This window comes from Microtus pennsylvanicus, chromosome 21, assembly GCF_037038515.1.
Source record: "Microtus pennsylvanicus isolate mMicPen1 chromosome 21, mMicPen1.hap1, whole genome shotgun sequence".
NCBI lineage: Eukaryota > Metazoa > Chordata > Mammalia > Rodentia > Cricetidae > Microtus > Microtus pennsylvanicus.
The window spans coordinates 569,150-582,894 of record NC_134599.1 but is presented as its reverse complement, the minus strand read 5'-3'; positions in this window follow the sequence as shown (position 1 = coordinate 582,894).

Sequence of the window (13,745 nt, the reverse complement as noted above, 5' to 3'; positions counted from 1 at the left end):
CACACGTCCCCAGGCAAGCAGGAGGCGAGGGCTTGGGTGGTGGGACCAGAGCGCGCACCGGCCTCCCGACACCACAGGGCCCAAGCCCAAGCCCCCGAGCACAACTCAGGGACGTCCTCGCATCTGGATCCAGGTCCTATGTCTCTTCAGAGAAGCACACCCGGACCACCTTATATCAGCTCACCCATCCCAGGCACCATGCCTTTTGGTGCTCAACACCTTAGTCTCAGAAGCCACTTGACCACTTTGATTGTCGACACCCTGGACCGCTTGGGAGGAGCACTTTGGCCAGAAAGAAATCAGAATTTCAAGGCAAGGCAGAAACCATAAAAAGAAAAGGCAGATACACACTCACATACACGTACACTCACACAAACCTCACTAACACACCTACAGAGGTAAAACGGGGAGACAGAGACTGGCTGATTGACAAAGAGAGACTCTGAGTGTGTGTGTGTGTGTGTGTGTGTGTATGACAAAGAGAGAGAGAGTTTGTGTGTGTTGGTGTGTGTGAGAGAGATAGTGAACAATAGAGAAGATAGATCCATCGATATATATATTTCGATAGATATAAATACTGAGATAGATATAGATAGATAGATAGATAGATAGATAGATAGATAGATAGATAGATAGATAAAGAGAGAGAGACAGACAAGCAGGCAGAAAAAGACAGACAGAGAGAGAGAGAGAAATAGAGACACACACACACACACACAGAGAGACCGACAGAGACAGAGACGGAGACGGAGACAGAGAGAAAGAGAGAGAGAGAGCAAGAGAGAGCAATTGAGGGATTGACCAAAGAGAGAATTGGAGAGTGGGTGGAGTGGGGTCTTAAACCCCTAATCCCTGCACACGGGTGGAAACCGAGACTGGAGGATCAACCAAAATTCCATGCCATCTGGGCCTACCCAGTGTCACAGCAAGAGCCTCGCTGGCAAAAGCAACATGTATCAAGGCGATAGATATATTGAAACCAAACCATACCAAACGAAAGTAAAAAGAAGAAAAAACCCAAAGGCCCAATGAACAACTAAAAAAGAGGGATCATGAAAGGCGAAGAAGCAGAGGAGAGCTGCGGCCGGCCGGGGGAGAGGTGGGGATGGCGATCGGGGACTGCCGGGAGCTGAAGGCTGGATTTCAGCGGATGGAGACAGGGGTACAGACAAAAGGGAAGAGAGAGAGGGCGGTCACTAGGAAGAGAGCATGGTCTCCTGCCACTCCAGGCCTCTTCCCTCTCGTGCTCCTGCTCAGAGCAAGAGGCCGGAAAACACCCGTCAGCTCTGCTCTTCCTTCCTTCTGGTTCCTCTGCTTCTGGAAACGGGGACCGGTCACAAGGCCGCCTCGACTTCAACCAGTGTCCAGTCCCAGGAGGCAGCACCTCCGCTTTGAGCGCCAGAGGCCCCGCCCACACTCCCATGGGGACTCAGACTTGACAGAGACTCGACCAGGCCGGGGGTGCTCTGCACACGCGGGGACCCGCAGAGTGACGATCAGAGTGAGGCAAGAAGGAAACCTGGTTCAGCACGACTCAGTTTTCGGTGTCGTTTTCAGACGTCGAGAGTCTGACACAAGCCGGGCCATTTATTTAGGCCTATTGAAGCACACCACCATCCATCCATCCATCTTGGGAAAAGGCTTCCTGGCGATAGCTAATTAACACAGCTGCTTGTGTACCACAAAGCTTAAGATGTGTTTCCGTTAAAACTCTTTGCAAAGTGCAAGATGGGTTCCCCTGGCTGAGAAACACTGCTCACGCGCCCAGGGCGGCCTCACTCATCCTGTGTGGGGTGTGGGTCGATGGAACCCTTCTCATCTGGCGCCCGGGACTCTCCCGGGAAAACACAGAAATTGACTTGAACATCCGTGACAGTGGCCACTGAGTTAGTTCAACGGAAAGGTCTGAAGGAGTCAGGTGTGGCCAGGCCCTGCAGGGAGCACCTGCAGGAGAGGTCACCTAGGCTCTGCTCCCTGTGTGGAGTACAGGTGACATACACCTTCCCCTAAGGATGGGGTCTGACTGAGAAGCAGTCAGTGCTCAAGACAAAGGCCTTGGGCCGGAGAGTCTGGAACACACAAAATAGTCCGGGGATTGAAGCTGGGCCAGGCCCTCGACATAGTTCAGGCTATCTTTTAGGTCTTTGAGCTACATCCATTCCCAGATTTTTTGTTTTTTTTGGGGGGGGGAAGGGTAGGGAGGTGTGGGGGTGTGGTCGGTGGTAGGGGTTAACTGGTATCCATCTCTTGAGTTAAAGAAGCAACCCTGCCTGTATGCTTAAGGTTGTTGGATTCCCTAGACTTTCGCTGTGAGTTTATTCGGGTGAGTGAGTGAGTGAGTGAGTGAGTGAGTGAGTGAGTGAGTGAGTGAGTGAAGGAAGGAGTGATTGCGGGCAGGGTGTAGCACTGGAGGTGTATGGATGGTGAGGCAGAGAATCTGTTTTGTATTGTGTAAGTGTGTGTGTGTGTGCGTTGTGGTTGTTTCGGGTGATGAAGTGTGTTTGAAGCGGTGAGTGTGTGTGAAATTTGTTGAGAAAGGTGGGCTGTGGGTGGTGCGGGCGAGGTGTGCAATGGAGGGGAGCAAAGAAAGAAAAAAAAATGTGTAGCCCAGGCTGGCCTCGAACTCGTGATCCTCCTGCCTCTGCCTCCTTCAGCAAATCCTACCGGCGTGCGCCACCACAACCGGCGAGAGAACGGCGCGACGCGGACCTACTCGAACCTGCCCTCACATGACGTCACCATCCAAGACACGCCCCCTGACAGCTCCCAACCAAGCCGGCCCGTCCTGCTCTCGCGCTCCGGACACTCGCCACAACCTACACACACACACACACACACACGCACACACACAAAACATCAACACCTCCTCACGACAAACAACACTCCACGCTTACACACACACACACTCACGCACACCAACGCACTCAACCAAGACGACACAAACGACAAAACCACCGACAGACTCACACCTCCCACCCAATCCAACACCCTCACGCACGACCTCTGACGCCCCAAACCCAGCGCCATACACCCCGGGAATCCTCTTTCCTCTTCACTCCCTGCGTCGCCCGCTACTCCTGCGCCAACACGACCCCTGCCGGTCGGCCCGGGAACACACACTCACCGCCGCTCACTGCCCGCCCGCCCGCCCGCCCGCCCGCCCGCCCGTCGCTCGCACGCTGGCCTCCTTTCACAGTCCACTCGGGCCCCAACCCTCTGACACGCAGCAGCATCGCCGAGCCGAGCGTCTCTCTCTTCTCGCTGCTCCCCCTGCTCCGGCCCCGTCGCCGTTCGTACTCGCTTGGCACACAGCCGCACGACACAGCTCAGCTCAGGAAGCGCCCGCCGGACCCGCACCCCGGCCAGACAGACAGCCTCCCTGGTGCGCGCACAGGCACCGCGAGCCCGCCCTTCCTCGCTGCTTGGAACTGGCCCACAGCAAAACCAAGACCTCAAACTAACTCTCAACTGCCGCTGGGCTTCTTCTCCACCGCCCTTGCTCAAGCCCTTGCCCCCTCCCACCTCTCACCGCACACTCACCCACCCACCCCCGAACCTGACAGTTCCCCAAGCGAACCCGCAGGCGCAGACTCGGCACAACGTTCCCCATCCGGTAGGTTCCCCGGACACCCGCGGCTTCGGAATTTCCACGCGACAGATACAGTCTGCATGGCTGCATGGGTGCGAGGACGTGTTCGGGGATGGGCGAGTGGGTGACCTGGACCTGGACACCTTGCTAGGAGCAGACAGGTGGCCAAACACCCGGTGACACGCAATGGAGGACACAGTGAGATCGCTCGCACCACCCCCACCCACCCACCCTCGCGACCCTCTCCTGCCACACGTCCCCAGGCAAGCAGGAGGCGAGGGCTTGGGTGGTGGGACCAGAGCGCGCACCGGCCTCCCGACACCACAGGGCCCAAGCCCAAGCCCCCGAGCACAACTCAGGGACGTCCTCGCATCTGGATCCAGGTCCTATGTCTCTTCAGAGAAGCACACCCGGACCACCTTATATCAGCTCACCCATCCCAGGCACCATGCCTTTTGGTGCTCAACACCTTAGTCTCAGAAGCCACTTGACCACTTTGATTGTCGACACCCTGGACCGCTTGGGAGGAGCACTTTGGCCAGAAAGAAATCAGAATTTCAAGGCAAGGCAGAAACCATAAAAAGAAAAGGCAGATACACACTCACATACACGTACACTCACACAAACCTCACTAACACACCTACAGAGGTAAAACGGGGAGACAGAGACTGGCTGATTGACAAAGAGAGACTCTGAGTGTGTGTGTGTGTGTGTGTGTGTGTGTATGACAAAGAGAGAGAGAGTTTGTGTGTGTTGGTGTGTGTGAGAGAGATAGTGAACAATAGAGAAGATAGATCCATCGATATATATATTTCGATAGATATAAATACTGAGATAGATATAGATAGATAGATAGATAGATAGATAGATAGATAGATAGATAGAGAGACAGACAAGCAGGCAGAAAAAGACAGACAGAGAGAGAGAGAGAAATAGAGACACACACACACACACACAGAGAGACCGACAGAGACAGAGACGGAGACGGAGACAGAGAGAAAGAGAGAGAGAGAGCAAGAGAGAGCAATTGAGGGATTGACCAAAGAGAGAATTGGAGAGTGGGTGGAGTGGGGTCTTAAACCCCTAATCCCTGCACACGGGTGGAAACCGAGACTGGAGGATCAACCAAAATTCCATGCCATCTGGGCCTACCCAGTGTCACAGCAAGATCCTCGCTGGCAAAAGCAACATGTATCAAGGCGATAGATATATTGAAACCAAACCATACCAAACGAAAGTAAAAAGAAGAAAAAACCCAAAGGCCCAATGAACAACTAAAAAAGAGGGATCATGAAAGGCGAAGAAGCAGAGGAGAGCTGCGGCCGGCCGGGGGAGAGGTGGGGATGGCGATCGGGGACTGCCGGGAGCTGAAGGCTGGATTTCAGCGGATGGAGACAGGGGTACAGAGAAAAGGGAAGAGAGAGAGGGCGGTCACTAGGAAGAGAGCATGGTCTCCTGCCACTCCAGGCCTCTTCCCTCTCGTGCTCCTGCTCAGAGCAAGAGGCCGGAAAACACCCGTCAGCTCTGCTCTTCCTTCCTTCTGGTTCCTCTGCTTCTGGAAACGGGGACCGGTCACAAGGCCGCCTCGACTTCAACCAGTGTCCAGTCCCAGGAGGCAGCACCTCCGCTTTGAGCGCCAGAGGCCCCGCCCACACTCCCATGGGGACTCAGACTTGACAGAGACTCGACCGGGCCGGGGGTGCTCTGCACACGCGGGGACCCGCAGCGTGACGATCAGAGTGAGGCAAGAAGGAAACCTGGTTCAGCACGACTCAGTTTTCGGTGTCGTTTTCAGACGTCGAGAGTCTGACACAAGCCGGGCCATTTATTTAGGCCTATTGAAGCACACCACCATCCATCCATCCATCTTGGGAAAAGGCTTCCTGGCGATAGCTAATTAACACAGCTGCTTGTGTACCACAAAGCTTAAGATGTGTTTCCGTTAAAACTCTTTGCAAAGTGCAAGATGGGTTCCCCTGGCTGAGAAACACTGCTCACGCGCCCAGGGCGGCCTCACTCATCCTGTGTGGGGTGTGGGTCGATGGAACCCTTCTCATCTGGCGCCCGGGACTCTCCCGGGAAAACACAGAAATTGACTTGAACATCCGTGACAGTGGCCACTGAGTTAGTTCAACGGAAAGGTCTGAAGGAGTCAGGTGTGGCCAGGCCCTGCAGGGAGCACCTGCAGGAGAGGTCACCTAGGCTCTGCTCCCTGTGTGGAGTACAGGTGACATACACCTTCCCCTAAGGATGGGGTCTGACTGAGAAGCAGTCAGTGCTCAAGACAAAGGCCTTGGGCCGGAGAGTCTGGAACACACAAAATAGTCCGGGGATTGAAGCTGGGCCAGGCCCTCGACATAGTTCAGGCTATCTTTTAGGTCTTTGAGCTACATCCATTCCCAGATTTTTTGTTTTTTTTGGGGGGGGAAGGGTAGGGAGGTGTGGGGGTGTGGTCGGTGGTAGGGGTTAACTGGTATCCATCTCTTGAGTTAAAGAAGCAACCCTGCCTGTATGCTTAAGGTTGTTGGATTCCCTAGACTTTCTCTGTGAGTTTATTCGGGTGAGTGAGTGAGTGAGTGAGTGAGTGAGTGAGTGAGTGAGTGAGTGAGTGAAGGAAGGAGTGATTGCGGGCAGGGTGTAGCACTGGAGGTGTATGGATGGTGAGGCAGAGAATCTGTTTTGTATTGTGTAAGTGTGTGTGTGTGTGCGTTGTGGTTGTTTCGGGTGATGAAGTGTGTTTGAAGCGGTGAGTGTGTGTGAAATTTGTTGAGAAAGGTGGGCTGTGGGTGGTGCGGGCGAGGTGTGCAATGGAGGGGAGCAAAGAAAGAAAAAAAAATGTGTAGCCCAGGCTGGCCTCGAACTCGTGATCCTCCTGCCTCTGCCTCCTTCAGCAAATCCTACCGGCGTGCGCCACCACAACCGGCGAGAGAACGGCGCGACGCGGACCTACTCGAACCTGCCCTCACATGACGTCACCATCCAAGACACGCCCCCTGACGGCTCCCAACCAAGTCGGCCCGTCCTGCTCTCGCGCCCCGGACACTCGCCACAACCTACACACACACACACACACACGCACACACACAAAACATCAACACCTCCTCACGACAAACAACACTCCACGCTTACACACACACACACTCACGCACACCAACGCACTCAACCAAGACGACACAAACGACAAAACCACCGACAGACTCACACCTCCCACCCAATCCAACACCCTCACGCACGACCTCTGACGCCCCAAACCCAGCGCCATACACCCCGGGAATCCTCTTTCCTCTTCACTCCCTGCGTCGCCCGCTACTCCTGCGCCAACACGACCCCTGCCGGTCGGCCCGGGAACACACACTCACCGCCGCTCACTGCCCGCCCGCCCGCCCGCCCGCCCGTCGCTCGCACGCTGGCCTCCTTTCACAGTCCACTCGGGCCCCAACCCTCTGACACGCAGCAGCATCGCCGAGCCGAGCGTCTCTCTCTTCTCGCTGCTCCCCCTGCTCCGGCCCCGTCGCCGTCCGTACTCGCTTGGCACACAGCCGCACGACACAGCTCAGCTCAGGAAGCGCCCGCCGGACCCGCACCCCGGCCAGACAGACAGCCTCCCTGGTGCGCGCACAGGCACCGCGAGCCCGCCCTTCCTCGCTGCTTGGAACTGGCCCACAGCAAAACCAAGACCTCAAACTAACTCTCAACTGCCGCTGGGCTTCTTCTCCACCGCCCTTGCTCAAGCCCTTGCCCCCTCCCACCTCTCACCGCACACTCACCCACCCACCCCCGAACCTGACAGTTCTCCACACCGCCCCAAGCGAACCCGCAGGCGCAGACTCGGCACAACGTTCCCCATCCGGTAGGTTCCCCGGACACCCGCGGCTTCGGAATTTCCACGCGACAGATACAGTCTGCATGGCTGCATGGGTGCGAGGACGTGTTCGGGGATGGGCGAGTGGGTGACCTGGACCTGGACACCTTGCTAGGAGCAGACAGGTGGCCAAACACCCGGTGACACGCAATGGAGGACACAGTGAGATCGCTCGCACCACCCCCACCCACCCACCCTCGCGACCCTCTCCTGCCACACGTCCCCAGGCAAGCAGGAGGCGAGGGCTTGGGTGGTGGGACCAGAGCGCGCACCGGCCTCCCGACACCACAGGGCCCAAGCCCAAGCCCCCGAGCACAACTCAGGGACGTCCTCGCATCTGGATCCAGGTCCTATGTCTCTTCAGAGAAGCACACCCGGACCACCTTATATCAGCTCACCCATCCCAGGCACCATGCCTTTTGGTGCTCAACACCTTAGTCTCAGAAGCCACTTGACCACTTTGATTGTCGACACCCTGGACCGCTTGGGAGGAGCACTTTGGCCAGAAAGAAATCAGAATTTCAAGGCAAGGCAGAAACCATAAAAAGAAAAGGCAGATACACACTCACATACACGTACACTCACACAAACCTCACTAACACACCTACAGAGGTAAAACGGGGAGACAGAGACTGGCTGATTGACAAAGAGAGACTCTGAGTGTGTGTGTGTGTGTGTGTGTGTGTGTATGACAAAGAGAGAGAGAGTTTGTGTGTGTTGGTGTGTGTGAGAGAGATAGTGAACAATAGAGAAGATAGATCCATCGATATATATATTTCGATAGATATAAATACTGAGATAGATATAGATAGATAGATAGATAGATAGATAGATAGATAGATAGATAGATAAAGAGAGAGAGACAGACAAGCAGGCAGAAAAAGACAGACAGAGAGAGAGAGAGAAATAGAGACACACACACACACACACAGAGAGACCGACAGAGACAGAGACGGAGACGGAGACAGAGAGAAAGAGAGAGAGAGAGCAAGAGAGAGCAATTGAGGGATTGACCAAAGAGAGAATTGGAGAGTGGGTGGAGTGGGGTCTTAAACCCCTAATCCCTGCACACGGGTGGAAACCGAGACTGGAGGATCAACCAAAATTCCATGCCATCTGGGCCTACCCAGTGTCACAGCAAGATCCTCGCTGGCAAAAGCAACATGTATCAAGGCGATAGATATATTGAAACCAAACCATACCAAACGAAAGTAAAAAGAAGAAAAAACCCAAAGTCCCAATGAACAACTAAAAAAGAGGGATCATGAAAGGCGAAGAAGCAGAGGAGAGCTGCGGCCGGCCGGGGGAGAGGTGGGGATGGCGATCGGGGACTGCCGGGAGCTGAAGGCTGGATTTCAGCGGATGGAGACAGGGGTACAGACAAAAGGGAAGAGAGAGAGGGCGGTCACTAGGAAGAGAGCATGGTCTCCTGCCACTCCAGGCCTCTTCCCTCTCGTGCTCCTGCTCAGAGCAAGAGGCCGGAAAACACCCGTCAGCTCTGCTCTTCCTTCCTTCTGGTTCCTCTGCTTCTGGAAACGGGGACCGGTCACAAGGCCGCCTCGACTTCAACCAGTGTCCAGTCCCAGGAGGCAGCACCTCCGCTTTGAGCGCCAGAGGCCCCGCCCACACTCCCATGGGGACTCAGACTTGACAGAGACTCGACCAGGCCGGGGGTGCTCTGCACACGCGGGGACCCGCAGAGTGACGATCAGAGTGAGGCAAGAAGGAAACCTGGTTCAGCACGACTCAGTTTTCGGTGTCGTTTTCAGACGTCGAGAGTCTGACACAAGCCGGGCCATTTATTTAGGCCTATTGAAGCACACCACCATCCATCCATCCATCTTGGGAAAAGGCTTCCTGGCGATAGCTAATTAACACAGCTGCTTGTGTACCACAAAGCTTAAGATGTGTTTCCGTTAAAACTCTTTGCAAAGTGCAAGATGGGTTCCCCTGGCTGAGAAACACTGCTCACGCGCCCAGGGCGGCCTCACTCATCCTGTGTGGGGTGTGGGTCGATGGAACCCTTCTCATCTGGCGCCCGGGACTCTCCCGGGAAAACACAGAAATTGACTTGAACATCCGTGACAGTGGCCACTGAGTTAGTTCAACGGAAAGGTCTGAAGGAGTCAGGTGTGGCCAGGCCCTGCAGGGAGCACCTGCAGGAGAGGTCACCTAGGCTCTGCTCCCTGTGTGGAGTACAGGTGACATACACCTTCCCCTAAGGATGGGGTCTGACTGAGAAGCAGTCAGTGCTCAAGACAAAGGCCTTGGGCCGGAGAGTCTGGAACACACAAAATAGTCCGGGGATTGAAGCTGGGCCAGGCCCTCGACATAGTTCAGGCTATCTTTTAGGTCTTTGAGCTACATCCATTCCCAGATTTTTTGTTTTTTTTGGGGGGGGAAGGGTAGGGAGGTGTGGGGGTGTGGTCGGTGGTAGGGGTTAACTGGTATCCATCTCTTGAGTTAAAGAAGCAACCCTGCCTGTATGCTTAAGGTTGTTGGATTCCCTAGACTTTCGCTGTGAGTTTATTCGGGTGAGTGAGTGAGTGAGTGAGTGAGTGAGTGAGTGAGTGAGTGAAGGAAGGAGTGATTGCGGGCAGGGTGTAGCACTGGAGGTGTATGGATGGTGAGGCAGAGAATCTGTTTTGTATTGTGTAAGTGTGTGTGTGTGTGCGTTGTGGTTGTTTCGGGTGATGAAGTGTGTTTGAAGCGGTGAGTGTGTGTGAAATTTGTTGAGAAAGGTGGGCTGTGGGTGGTGCGGGCGAGGTGTGCAATGGAGGGGAGCAAAGAAAGAAAAAAAAATGTGTAGCCCAGGCTGGCCTCGAACTCGTGATCCTCCTGCCTCTGCCTCCTTCAGCAAATCCTACCGGCGTGCGCCACCACAACCGGCGAGAGAACGGCGCGACGCGGACCTACTCGAACCTGCCCTCACATGACGTCACCATCCAAGACACGCCCCCTGACGGCTCCCAACCAAGTCGGCCCGTCCTGCTCTCGCGCCCCGGACACTCGCCACAACCTACACACACACACACACACACGCACACACACAAAACATCAACACCTCCTCACGACAAACAACACTCCACGCTTACACACACACACACTCACGCACACCAACGCACTCAACCAAGACGACACAAACGACAAAACCACCGACAGACTCACACCTCCCACCCAATCCAACACCCTCACGCACGACCTCTGACGCCCCAAACCCAGCGCCATACACCCCGGGAATCCTCTTTCCTCTTCACTCCCTGCGTCGCCCGCTACTCCTGCGCCAACACGACCCCTGCCGGTCGGCCCGGGAACACACACTCACCGCCGCTCACTGCCCGCCCGCCCGCCCGCCCGCCCGTCGCTCGCACGCTGGCCTCCTTTCACAGTCCACTCGGGCCCCAACCCTCTGACACGCAGCAGCATCGCCGAGCCGAGCGTCTCTCTCTTCTCGCTGCTCCCCCTGCTCCGGCCCCGTCGCCGTCCGTACTCGCTTGGCACACAGCCGCACGACACAGCTCAGCTCAGGAAGCGCCCGCCGGACCCGCACCCCGGCCAGACAGACAGCCTCCCTGGTGCGCGCACAGGCACCGCGAGCCCGCCCTTCCTCGCTGCTTGGAACTGGCCCACAGCAAAACCAAGACCTCAAACTAACTCTCAACTGCCGCTGGGCTTCTTCTCCACCGCCCTTGCTCAAGCCCTTGCCCCCTCCCACCTCTCACCGCACACTCACCCACCCACCCCCGAACCTGACAGTTCTCCACACCGCCCCAAGCGAACCCGCAGGCGCAGACTCGGCACAACGTTCCCCATCCGGTAGGTTCCCCGGACACCCGCGGCTTCGGAATTTCCACGCGACAGATACAGTCTGCATGGCTGCATGGGTGCGAGGACGTGTTCGGGGATGGGCGAGTGGGTGACCTGGACCTGGACACCTTGCTAGGAGCAGACAGGTGGCCAAACACCCGGTGACACGCAATGGAGGACACAGTGAGATCGCTCGCACCACCCCCACCCACCCACCCTCGCGACCCTCTCCTGCCACACGTCCCCAGGCAAGCAGGAGGCGAGGGCTTGGGTGGTGGGACCAGAGCGCGCACCGGCCTCCCGACACCACAGGGCCCAAGCCCAAGCCCCCGAGCACAACTCAGGGACGTCCTCGCATCTGGATCCAGGTCCTATGTCTCTTCAGAGAAGCACACCCGGACCACCTTATATCAGCTCACCCATCCCAGGCACCATGCCTTTTGGTGCTCAACACCTTAGTCTCAGAAGCCACTTGACCACTTTGATTGTCGACACCCTGGACCGCTTGGGAGGAGCACTTTGGCCAGAAAGAAATCAGAATTTCAAGGCAAGGCAGAAACCATAAAAAGAAAAGGCAGATACACACTCACATACACGTACACTCACACAAACCTCACTAACACACCTACAGAGGTAAAACGGGGAGACAGAGACTGGCTGATTGACAAAGAGAGACTCTGAGTGTGTGTGTGTGTGTGTGTGTGTGTATGACAAAGAGAGAGAGAGTTTGTGTGTGTTGGTGTGTGTGAGAGAGATAGTGAACAATAGAGAAGATAGATCCATCGATATATATATTTCGATAGATATAAATACTGAGATAGATATAGATAGATAGATAGATAGATAGATAGATAGATAGATAGATAGATAGATAGATAAAGAGAGAGAGACAGACAAGCAGGCAGAAAAAGACAGACAGAGAGAGAGAGAGAAATAGAGACACACACACACACACACAGAGAGACCGACAGAGACAGAGACGGAGACGGAGACAGAGAGAAAGAGAGAGAGAGAGCAAGAGAGAGCAATTGAGGGATTGACCAAAGAGAGAATTGGAGAGTGGGTGGAGTGGGGTCTTAAACCCCTAATCCCTGCACACGGGTGGAAACCGAGACTGGAGGATCAACCAAAATTCCATGCCATCTGGGCCTACCCAGTGTCACAGCAAGATCCTCGCTGGCAAAAGCAACATGTATCAAGGCGATAGATATATTGAAACCAAACCATACCAAACGAAAGTAAAAAGAAGAAAAAACCCAAAGTCCCAATGAACAACTAAAAAAGAGGGATCATGAAAGGCGAAGAAGCAGAGGAGAGCTGCGGCCGGCCGGGGGAGAGGTGGGGATGGCGATCGGGGACTGCCGGGAGCTGAAGGCTGGATTTCAGCGGATGGAGACAGGGGTACAGACAAAAGGGAAGAGAGAGAGGGCGGTCACTAGGAAGAGAGCATGGTCTCCTGCCACTCCAGGCCTCTTCCCTCTCGTGCTCCTGCTCAGAGCAAGAGGCCGGAAAACACCCGTCAGCTCTGCTCTTCCTTCCTTCTGGTTCCTCTGCTTCTGGAAACGGGGACCGGTCACAAGGCCGCCTCGACTTCAACCAGTGTCCAGTCCCAGGAGGCAGCACCTCCGCTTTGAGCGCCAGAGGCCCCGCCCACACTCCCATGGGGACTCAGACTTGACAGAGACTCGACCAGGCCGGGGGTGCTCTGCACACGCGGGGACCCGCAGAGTGACGATCAGAGTGAGGCAAGAAGGAAACCTGGTTCAGCACGACTCAGTTTTCGGTGTCGTTTTCAGACGTCGAGAGTCTGACACAAGCCGGGCCATTTATTTAGGCCTATTGAAGCACACCACCATCCATCCATCCATCTTGGGAAAAGGCTTCCTGGCGATAGCTAATTAACACAGCTGCTTGTGTACCACAAAGCTTAAGATGTGTTTCCGTTAAAACTCTTTGCAAAGTGCAAGATGGGTTCCCCTGGCTGAGAAACACTGCTCACGCGCCCAGGGCGGCCTCACTCATCCTGTGTGGGGTGTGGGTCGATGGAACCCTTCTCATCTGGCGCCCGGGACTCTCCCGGGAAAACACAGAAATTGACTTGAACATCCGTGACAGTGGCCACTGAGTTAGTTCAACGGAAAGGTCTGAAGGAGTCAGGTGTGGCCAGGCCCTGCAGGGAGCACCTGCAGGAGAGGTCACCTAGGCTCTGCTCCCTGTGTGGAGTACAGGTGACATACACCTTCCCCTAAGGATGGGGTCTGACTGAGAAGCAGTCAGTGCTCAAGACAAAGGCCTTGGGCCGGAGAGTCTGGAACACACAAAATAGTCCGGGGATTGAAGCTGGGCCAGGCCCTCGACATAGTTCAGGCTATCTTTTAGGTCTTTGAGCTACATCCATTCCCAGATTTTTTGTTTTTTTTGGGGGGGGAAGGGTAGGGAGGTGTGGGGGTGTGGTCGGTGGTAGGGGTTAACTGGTATCCATCTCTT